This window comes from Penaeus chinensis, chromosome 16, assembly GCF_019202785.1.
Source record: "Penaeus chinensis breed Huanghai No. 1 chromosome 16, ASM1920278v2, whole genome shotgun sequence".
NCBI lineage: Eukaryota > Metazoa > Arthropoda > Malacostraca > Decapoda > Penaeidae > Penaeus > Penaeus chinensis.
In genome coordinates, this window is record NC_061834.1 from 3,296,766 (window position 1) to 3,308,915 (window position 12,150).

The following is a 12,150-nucleotide window of genomic DNA, read 5'->3' on the forward strand; positions in this document are numbered from 1 at the left end:
AGCAACACTATCAACAAAAAGCCCGCGAGCGCCGAGCAGGTGGCGGCACAGGAGCGCGAGCCACCACAGGGCTGTGACTCACCAGGGGAGCCGCATGCTTAGGGCTGGGCACTTGTTCACAGAAAGGCCAGGTAAACCTTCACCTGTTTGCTCGCGTGGGCGTGCGGGTGAGAGGGACCTTCTTTGCGGTACCTCGGCCAGGCGACCACTCGGAATCGAAGCTGTCACCCGGCCTGCTCCTCGCTCGCGCACTTGCACTCGTAGGCTTTCACGGACCTTCGTTCGCGTACGTCAAACGGTGACAGGGATACCTTAACCCAATTTGGTGGCTGTGCGGAAGATACAAAAGTACCTCGCGAGAAAACCCCTGTTTAAAAAAACAACACAGAACTGTGCGAATATACAGAATACACACTGACCGCAATTCAAATGTTCAAGAAAATCTGATTACAACATGTGATGCGTTACAACAATCGCAGGGATCTCGCGCTACTTCCTGGATCCAGTACGTCCCTCGGTTCCTGGTGCGGAGCCCCACCCCCGCCCGGCTCAGCCACTTCCTCAAACAGGTGCTGAGGCAGAGCGCCTACTCCTTCGCTAATCGTTCGACTGTATTTTTTGCATAAGTGCCTAGTGTGTGTGAGTGTGCGAGAGAGAGAGAGAGAGAGAGAGAGAGAGAGAGAGAGAGAGAGAGAGAGAGAGAGAGAGAGAGAGAGAGAGAGAGAGAGAGAGAGAGAGAGAGAGAGAGAGAGATAAAGAGATAAAGAGATAAAGAGATAAAGAGATGGATAGATAGATAGATAGATAGATAGATAGATAGAGAGAGAGAGAAAGAGAGAGAAAGAGATAGATAGATAGATAGATATATAGATAGATAGATAGATATATAGATAGATAGATAGAGAGAGGTTAGGAGAGAGAGAGAGGGAGGGATAGGAGAGAGAGAGAGAGGGATAGGAGAGAGAGAGAGGGATAGGAGAGAGAGAGAGGGATAGGAGAGAGAGAGAGGGATAGGAGAGAGAGAGAGGGGGATAGGAGAGAGGAAAGAGAGAGAATAGGATAGGGGGAGAAAAGAAGAGACGGCAGAGCAGAAATATCTCCTACTAATCTAAGCTCATCTAAACAAGCATTTGGTAAGAACGTAACAATAACAACGAGCGCCCATGCAGCCAGGTGGGCGTACCTACACGACCGTGCCTGTCCGCACTAGAAATGTGCGCGAGGGTACATGTCACGCAGTTGTTAATAAAGGCAACAGAAGGCTCGGGACAAGGGAGGGAACATGTCACACGCGACCCGGAAGGCCAGAGCAATATCTCGGGGGAGGTGCCAGCGCTCGCTCCAGGCTCATCTCGCGGCCATCCCCGCTCTCGCTCTGGACTAGCCCTCAATGTCAGGGATAAATAACCAGTATAATTATCCATATATATATATATATATATATATATATATATATAGACGTATACACAAAAATATACATATATACATACACAAGCATACACACATTATATACATACATATACATGTGTGAGTGTGAGTGTGTGTGTGTGTGTGTGTGTGTGTGTGTGTGTGTGTGTGTGTGTGTGTGTGTGTGTGTGTGTGTGTGTGTGTGTGTGTGTGTGTGTGCAGAACCCATTCCCAACGCACCAACGCCAAGCATCCAAAATGGCGTGTGAAAATAGCCGGCCGACTGCGCCTTCTTCCTTCGCACTCGAGCACCTATTGATTAACGACACCGACCAGCACGACGGCTCACGGTAAACAAACTTCAACAGAAACTTCAGCGAACAATAACAAGACTTATCAACGCCATTCTCGCTTAAATCAACACCGCGCACTATCGCAATGACCCTTGCAATCGGCCAAATTATGAAATTGTGAAAAAAAAGCGATGTATTCCGGTTGCAAATCTGCATTTCAATTGTAAACGAAGGAAATTCTAAAAAAAATCCAAAGCGTATTCGAACACAAAACTTTCTGACAATTAAGGTCGTTTTTGGAGGAGCTAAAAATAAAGCAGAGCGTAAAAATTTTTATTTCCAAAAGCATGCAAGTGAGCGAAGTAAATAGAGAGAGAGAGAGAGAGAGAGAGAGAGAGAGAGAGAGAGAGAGAGAGAGAGAGAGAGAGAGAGAGAGAGAGAGAGAGGAGAGGAGAGGAGAGGAGAGGAGAGAAGAGGAGAGAAGAGGAGAGGAGAGGAGAGAAGAGGAGAGGAGAGGAGAGGAGAGAAGAGGAGAGAAGAGGAGAGAAGAGGAGAGAAGAGGAGAGAAGAGGAGAGAAGAGGAGAGAAGAGGAGAGAGGAGGAGAGAGGAGGATAGAAGAGGAGAGAAGAGGAAAGAAGAGGAAAGAAGAGGAGAGAAGGAAAGAGGAGAGGAGAGAAGAGGAGAGAAGAGGAAAACAAAGAAGGAAAGAAAGAAAGAGATAAAAATAGAGAGAGAGAAAAATAGAGAGAGAGAAAAATAGAGTGAGAGAGAAAAATAGAGTGAGAGAGAAAAACAGAGAGAGAGAGAAAAACAGAGAGAGAGAGAAAGACAGAGAGAGAGAGAAAAACAGAGAGAGAGAGAAAAACAGAGAGAGAGAGAAAAACAGAGAGAGAGACGACCTAGACACCCGGAACAAGCAACACAGGACAACCCCCCCTCCCCCCTCCCCCCCAAAAAAAAAGAAAGACGCAACAAAGAGACCCATGAAACAAGACAAAGACGACGGAACAACCAACCAACCAAACAAACAAAACAAACAAACAAAGTAAAAACTCAGTCCGGATAGTAGCGCTTCCAAGATCAGCGAGAGGGGGGGGGAAGTGGGGGAGTGGGGGAGTGGGGGAGGGGGAGGGGGGGTGCGGAATTGTGGTGCTTCAAGATCCAATCGCAGCTACTTTTTTGAACTTCAAGTCGAACGTGGAAACGGATACAAAGACACTCTTTCTCTCTTTCTCTTTCTCTTTCCCTCATTCGCTTTATCTTTCTCTTTTTTTTTCTTTCTCTTTCTCTTCCTCTCTTTCGTTTTCTATTTCTTCTTCCTCTTTTTCTCTGTTTTCTTCATCATGTATATCTATATCTACATCTTTGTTTTTTTCCCTACCTATCTACTTATCTATCGTGCGTGTGTGTTCAGTGAGTAGATTACATGAATATGACTATATACATGTGTTGTGTATGTTTATATCTCTCATATCTATCATATACATACATAATATATATATATATATATATATATATATATATTAAATATACATATACACAACACATGTATATAGTCATATTCATGTAATCTACTCACTGAACACACACGCACGATAGATAGGTAGATAGGTAGGTAAAAAACAAAGATATGTAGACGCGTATATACACATACGTTACATACATGCATACATATATAACAAACAAACACATATAATATACATATATACAAATAAATATACATAAATATACATATACATATATATACATATGCATATATGTATATATATATGTATATGTACATATGTATATATGTATGCATATATGTATATCAATATATACATATGCATATTTATATATATGTATATATATATATATATGTACATACATGTATACGTATGTATGTATGTATGTATGTATGTATGTATGTATGTATGTATGTATGTATGTATGTATGTATGTATGTATGTATGTATGTATGTATGTAAGTATGTATGTATAGATAGATCAAGAGAATGAAAAAAGGGAGAGGGGAGAAGCAGAGAACAGAGGCTCTCATATGACGGATAAATAGCAGACAGTAAGAATAAGAATAAGAATAAAATATAAAAAAATATAGTGAGGTTGTATTTAGACATAAAAGTTGCGGTCGAACTGTTGCAAACTTTATCAGATGTTGCAGATGTTCCGGTTAATAAATGCACTCTCATCCAAAATGTCTTGTCCAGAGTAACAGTTAAATCTGACTCATCCGAAGTTGGACACAATAACCTTTTTTTCTGAGTATTTTTCAAGAAAAAAAGTAAAGTTAACCGATCCTTTTGCGATGACCTCCCCCTTACCGCATAATTCAGTAATAAATGCCAGTCGACATAAAATCATTTGTGAAATTTTTAGCTACACTGACTGTGTGTATATCAGTATGCGTGTGTGTGTGTGTGTGTGTGTGTGTGTGTGTGTGTGTGTGTGTGTGTGTGTGTGTGTGTGTGTGTGTGTGTGTGTGTGTGTGTGTGTGTGTGTGTGGTGTGTGTGTGTGTGTGTCATGTGTGTGTGTGTCGTGTGTGTGTGTGTCGTGTGTGTGTGTGTCGTGTGTGTGTGTGTCGTGTGTGTGTGTGTCGTGTGTGTGTGTGTCGTGTGTGTGTGTGTCGTGTGTGTGTGTGTCGTGTGTGTGTGTGTCGTGTGTGTGTGTGTGGTGTGTGTGTGTGTGGTGTGTGTGTGTGTGTGGTGTGTGTGTGTGTGGTGTGTGTGTGTGTGGTGTGTGTGTGTGTGGTGTGTGTGTGTGTGGTGTGTGTGTGTGTGGTGTGTGTGTGTGTGGTGTGTGTGTGTGTGTGTGTGTGTGTGTGTGTGTGTGTGTGTGTGTGTGTGTGTGTGTGTGTGTGTGTGTGTGTGTGTGTGTGTGTGTGTGTGTGTGTGTGGTGTGTGTGTGTGGTGTGTGTGTGTGGTGTGTGTGTGTGGTGTGTGTGTGTGTGTCGTGTGTGTGTGTGTCGTGTGTGTGTGTGTCGTGTGTGTGTGTGTCGTGTGTGTGTGTGTCGTGTGTGTGTGTGTCGTGTGTGTGTGTGTCGTGTGTGTGTGTGTCGTGTGTGTGTGTGTCGTGTGTGTGTGTGTCGTGTGTGTGTGTGTCGTGTGTGTGTGTGTCGTGTGTGTGTGTGTGTGTGTCGTGTGTGTGTGTCGTGTGTGTGTGTCGTGTGTGTGTGTCGTGTGTGTGTGTGTCGTGTGTGTGTGTGTCGTGTGTGTGTGTGTCGTGTGTGTGTGTGTCGTGTGTGTGTGTGTCGTGTGTGTGTGTGTCGTGTGTGTGTGTCGTGTGTGTGTGTCGTGTGTGTGTGTGTCGTGTGTGTGTGTGTCGTGTGTGTGTGTGTCGTGTGTGTGTGTGTCGTGTGTGTGTGTGTCGTGTGTGTGTGTGTCGTGTGTGTGTGTGTCGTGTGTGTGTGTGGTGTGTGTGTGTGTCGTGTGTGTGTGTGTCGTGTGTGTGTGTCGTGTGTGTGTGTGTCGTGTGTGTGTGTGTCGTGTGTGTGTCGTGTGTGTGTGTGTGTGTCGTGTGTGTGTTGTGTATTTGTTGCGCACCCGTGCCTGTGAAGTAATATATCAATGTGTTTGTGTCTCTCTGTATAAATGCACAGGCATCGGTATTTGTCAGCTGCAATACACAAACCAGATCTCACGCTCTACCAGACTCTGCCACGGGGAAATATTCTCAAATGAAACCGGCGGACGCGCACAACCTATCCCGAGGACCTACGTGCTCGCAAGAAAATCCAAGCAGAAGCGAGAGCCTCTAGCAAAGCGAGACGCGGCGGAACGGCAGTTTCGGAAGTCGCTTCATGGCCCTGCTGACTTCCTGCCAATGCGGCCAAGTCTCTCTGCGGGAAGGAGGGATTTCCAACAGGCCTGCGGCACTTTTCCGGCCAATAATGTTTAAGGGCGAAAAACCTCGGCTCCTGCATGATTTTTTTCGGGTCTGCTCCACCGCAAATCCAGGTGAGTTCCGGCAGCTGCTTCGCTCCGGCGTTGCGTCATCGCTTCAGCCGCCGAAACACCACTGCCGCGCTCACCGTCTTGGGTCCTGCTTCTCTCTCTCGCAGATCACTCCTTCCAGCCGCATTTGCAAACTCCTGCTTTTAAATACCCCTTCGTTTTACACGTTTCCCCTTCAAAACGAGTTTTTACTATGATTATAACTGTTTGGTTACTTATAAGGAGATTTCTGCTGTACGGTCCTAAACATCTGCTACTTCCTTTTGTCCGTCTGCTCACTACTGAAAATTCGTGTTTTTATATCACTGCAGTTTTAGATTATATAAAAACCTACAATATTGTAATAAGCAACTTCTATGCACAGCCCCTGCCCTTCTTGCCCAATTCCTTAAACGCCAACACCCTTAAACACGTCCGAGCCCACGGTTAGTCAGTCATTCACGTTAGCACCAGCGCACAAATATACCAATGACCTACCAGGCCTCACGTAAACACTTTAGCCTCAGTTCAGCCCCCGCCCACGCCCTCTGCCCACTTACCGACGGCCCAGCAACAGTAACGTTAAGTGATGATACGTTTCTCTCACCAGCCATCATTATCGTCTTTGCCGACAGGGAGATCGCACCGCTGCTTTGGCATTATTAGAAGGGCAATTCGTTAAGAACAAACAAATCGTGATGCCCTGTACCAGTGACCTGAAAACCACAAGTGATGTAAGCTCTCTCCTGCTAAGACCTATCTGATTAACTACATGTTCAACCAGCCCATCGATAGTTTCCTCTTGTAATGAACCGACATGTTTCCGGGCATCCCATCCCCTTCCACCCATGCTCCCCCGACCGCAATCTTAAAACATCGTCCTATGAAGGATAATTCAACCTCGTAAAAGGGCCAGAGGGTGTGTGAGTTCAGTAACGTGATCCTGGCACTGCAAACGCGGCACTTGTCCGGCCCGCTCTCTCCCCCTGCCATTCTGTGCTTCTCTCCCTCCCTTGTACTTCTGTGGGCGGCACCTAGTTCCCCGTCCCTGACCCTCTCTCTTGTGCGTGTAACCTAAGACCTGGTAACAAAAATTCTAATGGTTGGTCATCATGGCAAGGGAGAGGCGGACTTTGTTTCAGATTCATGTCAGCCATTCGGTTGAAGAGTTTCTCCCTCTTTATGATTTATCACTCGTGCAGCATTCCGAACTTGCCTTTCGTCACGGCCCCTGCTCACTAATTTCATATTCCATCGATCCTCCCTCCCGGTCTTGTTTATCCCAGTCAATCTCCATTAATATCCGATATCAAAATACCTTTCGCCGCAAACGCACCGTCAGTCACGATCCGAGAAGAGGAAGCTCGCCACATGTAGCACGTCCTCTAAGACCCCCTCCACCCCCCCCCCCCAAAAAAAAAAGAACATGAGAAACGGAGCTTAGGCCTCGGCTCGCGGGTCGGGCCTCCTTAACCTTTCTCCTCCCAGCAAGCTACCCGCAGCGAGGCGTTGACCGGCGGAGGTAATGAATGACCGGTGAGTACCGGTAAGTATTGGGAAAGTTCTCCCTTCAAATCCGAGTGTAGCTTCGTCGATGACCAGGAATTAAGATTTTCTGTTCTTATTAAATACAGGAGAAAGACAGACTTTGACCGAGGTTTGTGTCGGAATGAAGAAATGAAGAGGGGGAAAGGAGGGGAGGGAAGGGGAGACACAGGAACTCAAGTGAAAGGCGAGCAAGATGAGCGAGCCCAGAGGTGACACAGTGGCCCGTCTGATACACTGACCAGCAGGTGGGGCACGGGGGTGTAGGGGGGGGGGGGGAGGCTGGTAAGTGAATGCCACCCAAGGCACAAGAGCTTCACAAACCACAAACTGCGGATTTGCATTCGCCGAAGTGTTCGAGGCTCCTCTCGGCATCGATAACTGACGCGGGCTTCGATGCCGCCCCGACAGGCCCTCGCCAGCTTTGGTCGCGCGGGTGGACGCGCCGCAGCACGAGTATCACCAAGCAAGATATAATTCCAACCCTTCAATCTAAAACAAAATTCTATTTTATCGCTGCCTAAATCTCTGTCGGTAAATCTCACTAGCTTCAGTGACAAGTTTTTCATCCCTATGGCGAGGATAAGCTTGGGTGCGACGAGGACTTCCAACTGTATGCACGCCCACATTCCGAATGGGCGGTGGGCGGCCACGCACAACAGTCGCACCTTCACTGCCATCACACCTGTTCATCGCCAGATCTCTAAGACTTCAAGATTTGATATAACAGTGCCATGCTGCAGATAAGGTCGATTCGAACCGTGCAACATGTTCAACAAAAGCAGAGCGTTGGCAACGGCAGCATGACAATACACTCATTTCCGGCGCCACCTCCACGGTCACTATTTCGTTATCATCATAATCTCCTCCAATCAGGTAATGCCGCCTTTCCGTCTATAAAAACAGTTTTCAATCCTGTGTTTATCTCCGTAAATACTCATTAATAATCATTTGATTTCTGATGAAGGCCTTCATAATCATACACAACAGGCATAGCCGATCTATTTCTCACAGCTCCTTCGTACTACACCACTTGAAAAGCAATTTTCCACGCCGTGACGTCAGTATAGACACCCACAAGAGCAAGTCCGTCAACAGCTGATGTCACGCCACAAGAAAGCCCGGCTCGAGGGTCCGCGGCGGCGCCTTGTTCCACCACCACTCCCAAGGCTGTACTACCGAGCGACGAGCGCAAGGCGAGGATCTCTCTCCATCAGCTGGGGCCTGAGTGTGGGTGGACCCAGACTCGCATTCAACTTTCTCTGCCCTCAGCCCACACTCACTACACTTCGTGTGCCCGTCTCCCACATCGATGGGCTCGCTAGGGACCGCGACGTGACATAATGTGATCAGACGGAGCACACATTTGCATCTCGGCTAATTGCGCATTGTACGACGGGAATACAGGGACGGGAATTGGCGAAGTTTAACACAGCCTTCGGTCGTTTCCTTTTCAATCGTTCAGATTCCCATTAGGTGACTAATTTTGCTTTTGGCGCATACAAATTTCAGGGTTCCCCGCTATGTTCCTCAATGATATATACCGGAGATACTCTACATGTGGTGACTAACAAATATTACTTACAAAATAATTATTAACTGTTTAACTCTCAACATTCACAACTGAGAGTTCATGAATACTGCGTTTCACTCTTTCCAACTCAGTCGATTTTTAAAATAAAATAACTTGTAGACAAGGGCGTTACGAATATAACTGCATCAAATGTGAAGAGTATCTGAGAGCCTACAGCCCTTGACAATCGTCAAATCTGCCCATATGCCGAATGACGCGAAAGTAAGCAACCATCAACTTGGTCTCAGGAACCACCCATGGCCGGAGTTGCCACACGCCACCGAAGGAACAATTTCTGCATGACCGTCCCGTATACGGATGAATATTTAAGAACAGGTGCATTCACTTGGATTGTGAAAGCATGTCGAGCACTTGCTCAGCGTGCTAAACTTTAAAAGGAACTGTATAGGATATTTGTGAGCCTAAATCTGGGACAAACTGATTCTCGAGCATTCGGCATCTGAGGAGGACTTATGCATCGTAAATACAAATCACGGAATTGTGAATTCATAAACAAAGGCTCTCGTTAAAAGTCTCGTTCAACCCTCCTGCGGCAGCCACAGGGCGCACTCCCGCGGGCAGCGCCATGAGCGAGCCCGGACACGTCGCAGTTCCGCTTCTCGGTAACCAAGGTAACCTAATCTTACTCGCCATTAAGCGTAACTCACTAACTTTATTCCCACCTGAGCAGCAGCGTGCAAAGGTTAATCTTAAACTACATATATGGAAGAGAATAAAAAAAAAAGAAGGGGGAAAAAAAACATATAAAGAACTGTAATGTAACCCCGTCCTGCAGAAACGCCTGGAGCAAGCAATCATTACAGACAAGGTGTTGACCCCAGGAACCTTCACTTTTTTTTTCCTTTTAATTCCGTGTCTTTTTTCAGGATGCTGTAATTGTTCATCCTGCGGGAGGGTGTTGAGGTCTCCGGCCAACTGGCTGTGAGGCTGCATTACGGCGACGAGCAGAGGCGGCGGCGAGTGTGAAGGCTGCTCGACGATAAAGCATGACGTGCAGAATGGGGGTCGACGTGACGGCGCGGCGATCGACGATCTGTTCACCCGAAAGCGGCCGCCCGTCACTGCGCCCAACAGCCGGCGATGCAATTCAGCTCGCTCTTTCGGACGACCGCGGGAACGGCGGCTCGGGTCTCCAGCGGCTTCATTACGGCTTAAACATTAGTTATCACTAACAAAGCTCAGCGCACCTCGGAACATCTCTCTCCTCTCCTCTCCTCTCCTCTCCTCTCCTCTCCTCTCCTCTCCTCTCCTCTCCTCTCCTCTCCTCTCCTCTCCTCTCCCCTCCCTCCCCTCCCCTCCCCTCGCCCCCATAACACACATAACCCCCTTTTCTCCCCCTACATCCTTCCCTACACGCGGGCAGAGTGGATGGCTCTACCAGATGTCCCTAAGGGAAACGCGGAAAGTGGGCGCCTCGTAATGCCTTCATTACATCTGGTCTACGCCCGCCTGCAGACATGACTGACTCTCCCACTTTACCTGTGGTTGTATTCTGTGCGTTACATCTCGGGCTGATCACTCACCTTTAAAAAGAGAGGGAGAAAGGAATTAGTAACATGATTAAAATAATTAACATCATTCAAGATCAAGTAAATGAGCACGCTTCATTAACATATTATCACAATGGAGCTCCAAATTGGGTAATCAACTAATTACACCTATCATGCGTCCAACAACGCCCTAATAATAATAACCAAACAGAGCAAACACAGTCAAGCTTGGTCGGAGCCTCTGACGCCGCGGCCCTTCCCTCCCGCCCGTCCAATGATACCCGATTCGTCTGCGTCTTCACTCATATACATGACAAAGACCCGGGCCCTTCCTCTTCTTCCTCCTCCTTCTCCTCCTCCTCCTCCTTCTCGCGGAAGATACCACCCACCACGCTGGCCATACACTACCGCACACACGCCCACACACCCAAATCCACGTCCACAAGGCAGCAGCACCCACGCCCACACACCCAAATCAGCGTCCACAAGGCAGCAGCACTCACGCCCACACACCCAAATCCACGTCCACAAGGCAGCAGCACTCACGCCCACACAGCCAATTCCACGTCCACAAGGCAGCAGCACCCACGCCCACACACCCAAATCCACGTCAACAAGGCAGCAGCACTCACGCCCACACAGCCAAATCCACGTCCACAAGGCAGCAGCACTCACGCCCACACACCCAAATCCACATCCACAAGGCAGCAGCACACACGCCCACACACCCAAATCCACGTCCACAAGGCAGCAGCACTCACGCCCACACACACAAATCCACGTCCACACGGTAGGAGCACCCACGCCCACACACCCAAATCCACATCCACAAGGCAGCAGCACTCACGCCCACACACCCAAATCCACGTCCACAAGGTAGGAGCACCCACGCCCACACACCCAAATCCACATCCACAAGGCAGCAGCACCCACGCCCACACACCCAAATCCACATCCACAAGGCAGCAGCACCCACGCCCACACACCCAAATCCACTTCCACAAGGCAGCAGCACACACGCCCACACACCCAAATCCACATCCACAAGGCAGCAGCACCCACGCCCACACTCTCAAATCCACGCCCACACGACAGCAGCACGCCCGCGTAATGTCCACGTTACAGTTCCGCCCACGGGTCCAGCAGCAGAGGATGTCCTTCGGGAGTGACGTTTTCTGTGTAGTTTCCGCACTGTGCCTCCCTCTCGCCCACTCGCGACGCTCATGCACCTCAGCAGTCGCTTGCTTTTTATCTGTCTCACTTTTTACTTAACCCCTGTCTCTATTATATTTTAAGTTTCCTCTTTCCTCTTCTTGAACTTGATATCTAAAGTATTCCCTTTTTCTTCTCTCTTCGCATGTCGCACTTTCCTCTCTACTTCTCACTTCTCGTCTCCTCTCCTTCTCCTTTTATTTTTCATGTCGTTTTCGTATCTTTTCCTTTTAACCGCCCCGCTTCTTTCTTTCTTTTCTCCCACTCTAACTCTCACCCCCACCCTCACCCCCACTCTCACTCTCACTCTCACCCTCACCCACACCCCCACTCTCACCCCCACCCCCACCCCCACTCTCACTTTCACCCCCATTCTCACTCTCACCCTCACCCCCACCCCCACTCTCACCCAGACCCCCATCCCCACCCTCACTCTCACTCTCACTCTCACCCCCACCCCCACCCCCACTCTCACTCTCACCCTCACCCCCACCCCCACTCTCACCCAGACCCCCATCCCCACCCTCACTCTCACCCCCACCCCCACTCTCACTCTCACCCCCACTCTCACTCTCACCCCCACTCTCACTCTCACCCCCACTCTCACTCCCCACTTCCTCCAATAAATAATTGCAGTCCCTCGCTCCCCCACGTATACACAAGAGTACTCTCCCTACT

General features: G+C 48.5%; 1 protein-coding gene across 9 annotated transcripts in view; it reads right to left on the bottom strand.

The window, feature by feature from the left end:
• The window catches only part of LOC125033480 (ecotropic viral integration site 5 ortholog-like), a 328,628-nt gene that overhangs the window by 22,865 nt on the left and 293,613 nt on the right, over nucleotides 1-12,150 (bottom strand). Inside the window, exon 1 of one of the 9 annotated variants that reach the window (XM_047625030.1) lies at nucleotides 8,255-8,407. The exons of the other annotated variants lie outside the window; for them this stretch is intronic. The gene's annotated coding sequence lies outside the window, so the exon portion shown is untranslated. Of the gene's footprint in view, nucleotides 1-8,254; nucleotides 8,408-12,150 lie in introns of those variants that run through there. 9 annotated transcript variants of the gene reach the window in all.